This window comes from Sorghum bicolor, chromosome 5, assembly GCF_000003195.3.
Source record: "Sorghum bicolor cultivar BTx623 chromosome 5, Sorghum_bicolor_NCBIv3, whole genome shotgun sequence".
Taxonomy (NCBI): Eukaryota; Viridiplantae; Streptophyta; class Magnoliopsida; order Poales; family Poaceae; genus Sorghum; species Sorghum bicolor.
In genome coordinates, this window is record NC_012874.2 from 21,214,027 (window position 1) to 21,224,731 (window position 10,705).

Consider the following 10,705-nt stretch of genomic DNA (forward strand, 5'->3'; position numbering starts at 1 on the left):
ATGAGTTTTGTATATTCTGTATTTTCAAGGGTGAATTTCAGGCAAGCTGCAAAAGAGGGACTCTAATGCAAATCAAACACGGAAATGTATCTGCCACGGGAAACAGCACGAGAGGATTTAGGAACACTCTAGAAGACACCCAACGCGAGGGGGGAGGCAGCTGCCGCCACGTAGGGCCGACCGACCCCACCCTAGCACCGGTCGGCCCCTTGCTCAAGGGTTTGGTGCCCCCCTTCTAGAAGCTTCCTCCACTGCCTTTGAGGAGTCATCTCGGCCTTTGGTTAAGTCAGTTTGATCCGACGGCGCGCGCGACTCCCACCGAACTATAAATACGTGGGCAGCTGAAAGCCCAAGTTTGGTTTTGGTAATTACTGACACTAAGTTGCTAACACCTTGTGTTTAAGTGATTTGAGTTAGGCATAGCAACACATTTGATGAAGGTGCATGATGGCATGGAAAGGTGGCCACATGATCACAAAGGGATGAAGCATGAAGTGAAGATCATGGTGATATACGAGGAGCAAAGTTATCAAGGAAAAGGTATAAACATAGGGTTTTACTTTTGCCAGTCTTAATTGAGTAGAGAAGTGATTGACCAGATTTAGGATAGATAGCCGACTATCAAGAGGGGAAATCACGGTCATCTCTCGAATCAAGTGCTACTAGGTCCATATCTTGAGCATATGCATTAGGATCTAGTAAAGTGCTAACTTAACTCCTTTGGTGAAAATGTTTGTGAAAAGCTAACACACATGCACTTTGGTGGTGGACTCTTGTTGGTGTTAGCACATTTGCAAAGGAGGTGGCGTTCCAAGAGTTGAGAGGGGTTTGGGTTCATCTCTCGGCTGGAGTGTGGTTGGGAAAATTATGTGTATATTTTCTATTGCGCCAGTGGGAAATTTGGAGAAGTCTCGGGAGTGTTTTCTCTTTGAGAAATACTCACCAAACACAAAGCGCGGAGGCACTGGACGCTATTCCTAGAGTCTGGTGTGCTATCAGTACCTGACCCTGCTAGGGTTGAGCACCGGACGCAGTGCACCGGACGCAGGGTGTTCCCTGTTCATGCGTTCGGTGTGGCCTGACTGAAGCAGAGGGTATCTGTCTGAGAGCACTAGATGCTCTGGGTGCGTCGGTTGGTTTGCATCCGGTGTGAGGTGGTTCTGCAACCCTCTCTACGCATAAGTCCGGTGAGCACCAGACCGTCCGGTGCCCCGAGTCCGGTGATGCTGCGAGTTTGACAAACTCTCTGTGCACGAGACCGGTGAGTACCGGACGCGTCCGGTGCCCACCTGGTCGCGTCCGGTGGTTCGTAGGTAGCCATTAGAGACTTACGCGCAAGATTCAAAGAAGGACACGTGGCCAACCCTAGTGCACCGGACGCAGGGGGTCGAGCATCCGGTGCTCACTTGGTAGCGTCCGGTGCCCCCATTTCAGCCTAGTAAAAATGGCCAACGGCTAGTTCTTTAATGGAGCTTATAAATAGAAGGTGGCCAGCTTTGGGAGGTTGACTCTTGCACATTTGAATACTTGAGGCATACATTGAGCTAGAGAACACTCCCACCACTCATCTCCTTGCTTGATTGGTAATCCTAGTGAGATTGAGTGAGATTCAAGTGCATTGCTTTGAGAGTTGCATTTAGTGGCACTTGATTCTTGAGTTTGCTGTGGATTTCTTGTTACTCTTGGGTGTTTCCCGACGCCCTAGATGGCTTGGTGCAGCGGTGGTGTTGAGCTCGTGATTGGAGATTGTTTCGAGCCTCACCAAGTGATTTGTGAGGGGTTCTTGAGCCTTCCCCGCGGGAGATCGCAATTGGATACTCTAGTGGATTGCTCGTGGCTTAGAGGATCTCCATCTTGTGAGTGGATGTGCGGCACCCATTGAGGGTTTGACTTTGGATTACCAATTAGCTCGTGATCTATCAAGTGGGTGTATCGCCACAACGAGGACTAGCTTGCCGGGAAGCAAGTGAACCTCAGTAAAAATCTTGAGTCATCTCTTGCCGAGGATTCTCTTGTAATTGTGATTGATTGATTGGCTATATTTCTACTCTACAATTTTGGTATAACAATCACTCTCCTCTCCTTTACTCATGTGCATACCTTTCTAGTTGTGTAGCTTGTTTAGCTTAGCTATCTTGTTTAGGAGTGTAGCAAGCTTCTAGTTGTGCTTTCTTGTTGTAACTAGTGTTTAGCTTTCTTGCTAGACTTGTGTAGGTGGCTTGCATAGCTTAGTTGTGCTAGTTCTAGAATAGCTTCGCCTTTGTTTTACTAATCAACTTGTCTAGTTGAAGTTTGTAGAAAATTTAAATAGGCTATTCACCCCTCCCTAGCCATTTGGACCTTTCAGCAGCCCCCTCTGGAGAGACACCTCATTATTCATCAAGGCCTCAAGCCATCAAGCATCAAGCGCCTTCAAGTTCATTAAGAGTCTTCAAGTTCATAGATCTAGTTAGTTAGATTAGAAGTAGAGGAGATCTAGTTCTTCATCGTGATCTGGAGCCCTTGGCTTTGGCCTGGAGCGCAAGAGTTCAGTAACAGTTCTAGTTCTACTTTATAGTATTTCATTGTATATTAGGGAGACTTTATTCTTAATAGATTCATATGTTCTTAATTACATTAGTCATTGTCTAATTTGATTATATGTCTAGGATAGTTGGTTTCATCTTATTGAATTCATGTAATTGCTCGTATAGCGTTTACCTAATCGATCGTTGGGTAGACAATAGACAATATGTAGACATGGTGTTTAGATATCTTGTTTGTCTGCGAGTGCCCCCTGACGTGCCGGGTCGTGTGGTAGTCCGTGTAGGTGACAGCTACATTGGTTCCTCTATAGTCCACCCTCTGTACGTAGGGCTAGCATGGGCGCGGTCGCGTAGGAGGTGACGGTTGCGTCTTAAAACCCTCATTAGTTGATGCCTCTTTACATGTAATTATGATATAGGGTTGACATAACAATGATTCCTATATGTAATTGCACTAATTAGAGTTATTCATTGGCATAGTTATAGAATTACCTTAGATTCAACTCCCTAGTTTATCCGTTGGCTAACTATTATTATGACTAGTAGATTATCCTTATTTATGATACTTAATGATTATGCTATCACTATTATGTATCATTATTTATCTTGTGATCTCTGTCTGTTATGAGTAGATTATAGGACTTAGGTAATATCATTATTCATTCTTATCAATATAATAGATATAGTTTAACCCTTAGCCTTCCCAGTGGTATAAATATAAATCAACAACCTGGATACTTCCCTAGGTGTGGGGGTATAGACCCCTATACCCTTACGGCTAGACTTGGGCCAGGAGGCTTGGCCCATTACGAGACGAGTTCAAGGCTTGATCCGACAGCCTGGAGTTTCGCGCAAGGAAACAAGATGTGGAGATCAAGCAGGATTCTAGTCGGTTAGAATAGGAATTGATATCGAACTATCTATGGCAATTGTAACCGACTAGGATTAGTTTCCAGATCTGTAACCCTGCCCTCCAGACTATATAAGGAGAGGCAAGGGACCCCCCTAGGACACACGATTCTCTCAACACAAATCAATACAACCAGACGCAGGACGTAGGAATTACGCCAACTCGGCGGCCGAACCTGGATAAAAAGCTTGTCCGTGTCTTGCGTCACCATCGAGTTCGTAGTTTGCGCACCGTCTACCGATAAACTACTACCGTGGGTATACCCCAAGGTAGACTGCCGACCAGCTTTCGTCGACAGTGGCGCGCCAGGTAGGGGGTGTGCGTGCAACTTCTCCGGCGAACAAGATGGCCACGATCCCAGCTTCCGCGGCCGTGCCTGAAGGCCTCACGTTCACCGTCGGCCAGATCACGTGGACGACGCTCGGCGGCGGCCTCACGACCACGGTTTCGAAAGAAACTCAGATCCAATCTGAGAGCACATCATCTCCGACCACTCGCGAGGCGGCACCGAGCGACCGACCACCGTTCCCGCTCTACAAGGGAAAGAAGATCGACTGCTCGGACCTTCTCCAAGCGCTCGATCGCGCTGATTCCAAGCTACTTGAAGCCTCCCAACTAGTGGACGGAATCCTGCGTCAGCCTGATCAACCTGTTCCAACGGATTTTTTCAAATCCCGTCGGCCAACTCGTGTCGTTACACACGAACGACTGGGAATGTCTATGACGATAACCTCAACTCCCTCAGGACGATCTGTCAAGCTCAAGAAGGGAGACTATCCTTGCGGCCTGAACAACTCGGCCTCTCTCTACTCGCAACGCATCCAATCCGTTTTCAGCAAAGCGGGTTGGTCGCCAAAAAGGAACGGTTGTCACTACGTCAATATGGTGACAATCCGAGAACTACGGGACGGCCAGGCTTCAAGTACCAACTCGAGCACCGGTTCCGTCCCCACCGAAGTCATAAACACCGAAGACGAAGACTACGACCTGGATTTGCCTTCACACCCTCCGGGTTTCCCTCGTTTCCCGATATTTCCCCCCCGACGAGGAGATATTGTTTTCAACGTCAGCGCCGACGAGCCAGTCGTTGATGGAGAAACAGATGAGCAGAAGCAACTCCGCGAGCAGCGTAACGCCGATCGCGCCCGTCGACGTGCAGACGAGCAACAACAAATTCCACCACACAATCTTAACGACGCTTTTGACATGGTCGGAGATCAGCCAGTCTACAAGACGCCAAGCGCCAACGTGGCTGTCGCCATGGCTAATCTAGATCGGCTCCCTGATACCCCTAAGTGCCAGGGAGTCCGGACCAGCATCCGAGCACACCTGATCGCCGCAATGGGACAGACAGCTACTCTGCTCAAGAGAGTCCAGGACGTCTCTTACACGGAAGCCACCTCCGACCAGACTAATCGTAGCCGGACCTCACCGCCCCCCAGCAGGCGTCACCGTACCCGCTCTCCCGACAATCGTCGAAAAGATTCACGGCGTGACGATGGTGGTCGGGACACTGACGGTCACCACGAGCAGAACCGCAGACGCGGTCAAGAAGTGAACCAGCGCAGGGATCTCCGGCACAACATCCCTCCCAAAGATGCCCGGGACCGCATCAACAGGCACGCCACAGAGAGAGCAGTCCACGAAAACTTGCGCCGTATCGAGTACGATGCAACACTCGGCCCCCCGGGCCTAAGACAGTTTTCCTCACACCTCCGCCAGGTCGTATGGCCCCGCAATTTCAAGCTCGAAAAACTTAAGAAATACGACGACAAGGAAAATCCAGAGAATTGGATCACTCTCTATGAAATCGCCGTCCGATCAGCAGCGGGAGATGAACACGTCGTGGCCAACTACTTCCCTATAGTCCTCGACCAGGCTGGTCATCAGTGGCTTCTTGGATTGCCCGAGGACTCCTTCGACTCTTGGGAAGAGCTACGCCAGGCTTTTATCGACAACTTCATCGCCACATGCGAGCAGCCTGGAAACAAGTTTGACCTCGAACGGATAAGGGATAGGAAGAACGAACCTCTCCGCGATTACATCCGACGATTCTCGGATATGCGCCTTAAGATCCCGAAGATTTCCCACGACGAGGCCATCTCTACCTTCATCAAGGGCCTGCGTTTCCATGAAGCGCTAAGGAACAAGCTGTTCCGTAAACGACCAACAACGGTGGCGGAACTCCTCGCCACAGCCAAAAATTACGCCGACGCCGACGACGCAGAAAAACTAATCCGAGACGATGTGAGAGGTCCCGACCAGCCTCCCCGGCGAGATGATGGTCGCGGTCGATACGACAACAGGAATAACCGCCGCCCCGATAACCGCGATCACAGAGAAGGTTGGGATCGGCGGCGCGACAACCGCGACGATTTCAGAGGAAAGCGCCCCCGTGACTACGACCATGAAGTAAATACGGTCAAGCGTCCCAACGGGCGGCGAGACAACCAAGAAGACTACAACAAAACGTTGAAGGGACCGCGCCAATTACATCCAAAGTCTAATCATACCATGGAAGAGTGCCGCGTCCTCAAAAGCATCTATACGCGGCGAGCCGCCCAAGATGACTCCGCCAAGAAAAACGGCAAGCGAGACGGGCACGACCATGAAGACGAGGATGAAGACCAAGATAGGGACCTCCGACACCAATACGTCAGCCCCACTGACGTGGTCCACTCCATCTTCGGGGGCAAGGTCTCCATCGAATCTAAGCGAGAAAGAAAGCTATTAAAGAGAGCCTGCCTCAACATAGACAGCACGGACGGGCTGATCGCAGACCCAAAATTTCCCCCGTGGTCGCACAGGGAGATCTCATTCAGCAGGAAGGACCAGTGGGCTGCCATCCCAGAGCCAGGTCGTTTCCCTCTGATCCTGGATCCTTGCATCAATAGCATCAGATTCGAGCGCGTGCTCGTGGACGGGGGAAGCTCCATCGACATCCTTTTCCGCAACAGCCTGCCTGCTCTCAAGATATCTCCTGCACAACAGAAACCCTACGATGCCCAATTCTGGGGGGTTTTGCCAGGTCAGAGTTCAGTGCCCCTCGGACAGATAACATTGCCTGTCCAATTCGGCACACCCGACCACTTTCGGACAGAGTTCATCAACTTCATGGTCGCGGATTTCGACGGGACCTACCACGCTATACTGGGCCGACCATCGCTGACAAAGTTCATGGCAGTCCCGCACTACTCATACCTGGTCCTTAAGATGCCTACGGAGAAGGGTGTCCTAACCGTCAGAGGCAATGTCTACACCGCGTATACCTGCGAAGAAGAAAGCTTCAAGATCACCGAAGCAATAGACCTCTCAATCCGCATGGCAGAAACAGCAACCCAAGCCGCACAGCTGCCCCCCGACCAGCTCCGACTACCCGACCAGGAGACAGCCAGGAAGAATTCAAAATCCAAGGAGTACAAGGAAGTACAGCTGGTCGATGGCAGCCCCGAGAAGACGGCCCTCATCGGGGCCAATCTGGATCCAAAATAGGAAGACGCGCTCGTCAGGTTTCTAAGGGACAACGTGAGCGTTTTCGCATGGAAACCCGCAGACATGCCCGGCGTCCCACGAAACCTGATCGAGCACTCCTTAAATGTCTCGAAGACCGCAAGACCAATCAAGCAAAAGCTGCGACGGTTCGCTCGTGACAAAAAGGAGGCTATTAGGACAGAAATAACACGACTTCTAGCAGCCGGATTCATAAAAGAAGTGTATCACCCCGATTGGCTCGCCAATCCGGTTCTTGTACGCAAAAAGAATAATGAATGGAGAATGTGCGTTGATTACACTGATCTCAATAAACACTGTCCTAAAGATCCTTTTGGTCTCCCACGCATCGACGAGGTGGTCGACTCAACGGCCGGATGCGAACTCCTCTCTTTTCTAGACTGCTACTCTGGTTATCACCAGATTTCACTAAAGGAAGAAGATCAGATCAAAACATCTTTCATTACTCCTTTCGGCGCATACTGCTACACGACCATGTCATTCGGACTCAAAAACGCCGGAGCCACTTATCAACGGGCCATCCAGCAATGCCTCCACGACGAGATTCGGGATGACCTCGTCGAGGCCTATGTAGACGACGTGGTCGTAAAAACAAGGGACGCGAGCACCCTAATCGACAACTTAGACCGAACTTTCAAGGCGCTTAATAGGTACAAGTGGAAGCTCAACCCCAAGAAGTGCATTTTCGGCGTTCCTTCCGGCCTACTGCTCGGCAACGTCGTCAGCCGTGACGGCATACGACCAAACCCTTCAAAAGTAAAAGCAGTACTCGACATGCGACCACCGAAGAACGTCAAAGATATTCAAAAGCTTACCGGATGTATGGCCGCCCTCAGTCGCTTCATCTCAAGGCTAGGAGAAAAAGGCCTCCCTTTCTTCAAACTATTGAAAGCATCGGAAAAATTTTCTTGGACAGAGGAAGCCGACACCGCATTCAATCAGCTTAAGACCTTCCTCACTTCACCACCTGTCCTTACAGCGCCCCAGCCCGATGAAGACCTACTTCTTTACATTGCTGCAACCGACAGGGTTGTTTCCACAGCAATAGTGGTCGAGCGAGATGAACCGGGTCATGCCTATAAGGTCCAAAGACCCGTTTACTTCATAAGTGAGGTCTTAAACGAGTCCAAGGCCAGGTACCCACAAATACAAAAGCTTATATACGCCATTCTAATAACATCAAGAAAGCTGAAGCACTATTTCGACGGCCATCGAGTCTTAGTAACAACCAGCTTCCCTCTCGGGGACATTCTGCGCAATAAAGACGCCAACGGCAGAATCGTGAAATGGGCGATGGAATTATGACCATTTTCCCTGGAGTTCCAGAGTCGCACCACGGTTAAGTCTCAGGCCCTAGTCGATTTCATTGCTGAATGGACGGATCTTAACGAGCCTCCCGTTCCCGACGTCTCCGATCACTGGTCGATGTTCTTTGACGGGTCCTTGAACATCAACGGTGCCGGCGCTGGGATACTGTTCGTGTCACCCAACAAGGACAAACTGCGTTACGTCCTTAGGATCCTTTTTCCGGCGTCAAACAACGTCGCCGAATACGAAGCATGCCTGCATGGCATAAGACTAGCCGTCGAGCTGGGAGTCAAGCGCCTCTATGTCTATGGCGACTCTGCTTTGGTTGTCAATCAGCTCAACAAGGAGTGGGACGCAACCCACGACAAGATGGATCTCTACTGCAAAGAAATTCGTAAATGGGAAACCAACTTCTACGGTATAGAGTATATCCATGTGGTCCGGGATAAGAACCAGGCAGCAGATGCGTTGTCAAAGTTAGGATCATCTCGGGCCCAGATCCCGCGGGGTATTTTCGTCCAGGACATCCACGAGCCAAGCGTAAGCCCCCCTGGTCGACCAGCAACCCACTGAGGCAATGCTCATAGACGACGCCACTCCGACAACCGGTGGTCGTGATTGGCGTACCCCGTTCATCAAGTATATAACGGACGGGACAGGCTTTCAGGACAAAACAGAGAACGAGCGCCTCATTCGACGGTCAAAGAATTACATCCTGGTCGATGGCAAACTCATGCGAAAAAACGCAAGCTCTGAGGTACTGCTCAAATGCATATCCCAAGATGATGGTATCAAGCTCCTAGAAGACATACATGCTGGATCCTGCGGCAATCACGCCGCTTCCAGAACGTTGGTCGGAAAAGCCTTCCGAGCAGGTTTTTATTGGCCAACCGCGGTCAACGACGCAGAAAAACTGGTTCGACACTGCGAGGGATGTCAGTTTTTCGCTAAAAGGACCCACGTACCCGCTCACGAAATTCAAACAATCCCGTCGTCCTGGCCCTTCGCTTGCTGGGGGCTTGACATGATCGGGCCATTCAAACCAGCCCCGGGCAACTTCAAGTTCGTTTTCATGTTAATCGACAAGTTCTCCAAGTGGATCGAATACATGCCTCTGGTCAAGGCAACCTCCGAGAAAGCTGTGGAGTTCCTCAATCAAATCATACACAGATTCGGTATCCCGAACAGCATAATCACCGACCTCGGTACTCAGTTTACTGGCACCGCATTTTGGGACTTCTGCGATGACAGGGGCATAGTCATAAAATACGTGTCAGTGGCCCATCCACGTGCCAATGGTCAAGTTGAACGTGCTAACGGAATGATTATTGATGCCCTAAAGAAAAGGCTGTACACCGAGAACGACAGAGCACCCGGTCGATGGATGAAAGAGTTACCTGCCGTGGTCTGGGGCCTCCGAACTCAGACCAGTCGAAACACAGGAGTATCTCCCTACTTCATGGTCTACGGCTCCGAGGCAGTCCTGCCGTCCGACATAACCTTTGGATCTCCTAGGATTGAACACTTCGACCAGGCGACAACCGACAACGCCAGAGAGCTCGAAATCAACTGCATGGAGGAAAAGTGTTTGAATTCCTGTCTCCGAACAGCAAAGTATCTCGCGGCAGTCAGGCGATACCACAACAGGAACGTCAAGGACCGTTCCTTCGTGGTCGGCGGCATGGTACTTAGGTGGAAAACAAGCCAAGAGGGAATGCACAAGCTCTCCACTCCCTGGGAAGGACCCTTCGTGGTCGCCGAAGTCACACGACCCACGTCCTACAGATTGGCATACCCAGACGGGACACGCGTGCCTAACTCTTGGCATATAGACAAACTTTGACGATTTTATCCATAAGTTCTAATAACTCTCGCTTGTAAATATCTTATAATTGTTAATAATAAAGTTTTCTATTTTTTGCCTATACTTTGTTGCACGCAGAACTCTTGGCAAACCTACTGCAATGGAAGCTCTTAGCGACTACAAAGTCGAATACGGTGACACGTCACTCAGAAAATTATACAGCGCTCAAAATAACAGTCATGACAAAAGCAAACTTTATTACAAACTTTACATACAATGTTTACAATAAATACCCTGACGGGCAGACGCTAGTCTACTACAGACTACCCTATCGGCCTAACTGCTCGGGCTGATCACCCGTTTGGCCCTGCTGCCCGGACGAAGGAATCGGGGCCACCGGCGCCTGGCTGGTCGAGACCGCAGGCGTCGACCGCCCATCTCCCACAACAGACGCGCCCGACAGCTCCCTGGCCGACCTGTCTGAGCCTGGCTGGTCGGGGGGAGTGGCCGTTCCGCACAGATTGATGTCGCCGATCACCATCGACGACAAGTCCAGCAGACCACCCCGAAGCTCGTCCGCCTCCTCCGGACCGACCTCCTTGTGGTACCCCTTCTCTAGCCCGGACAAGTCGACCAGGGGGTAGTGGG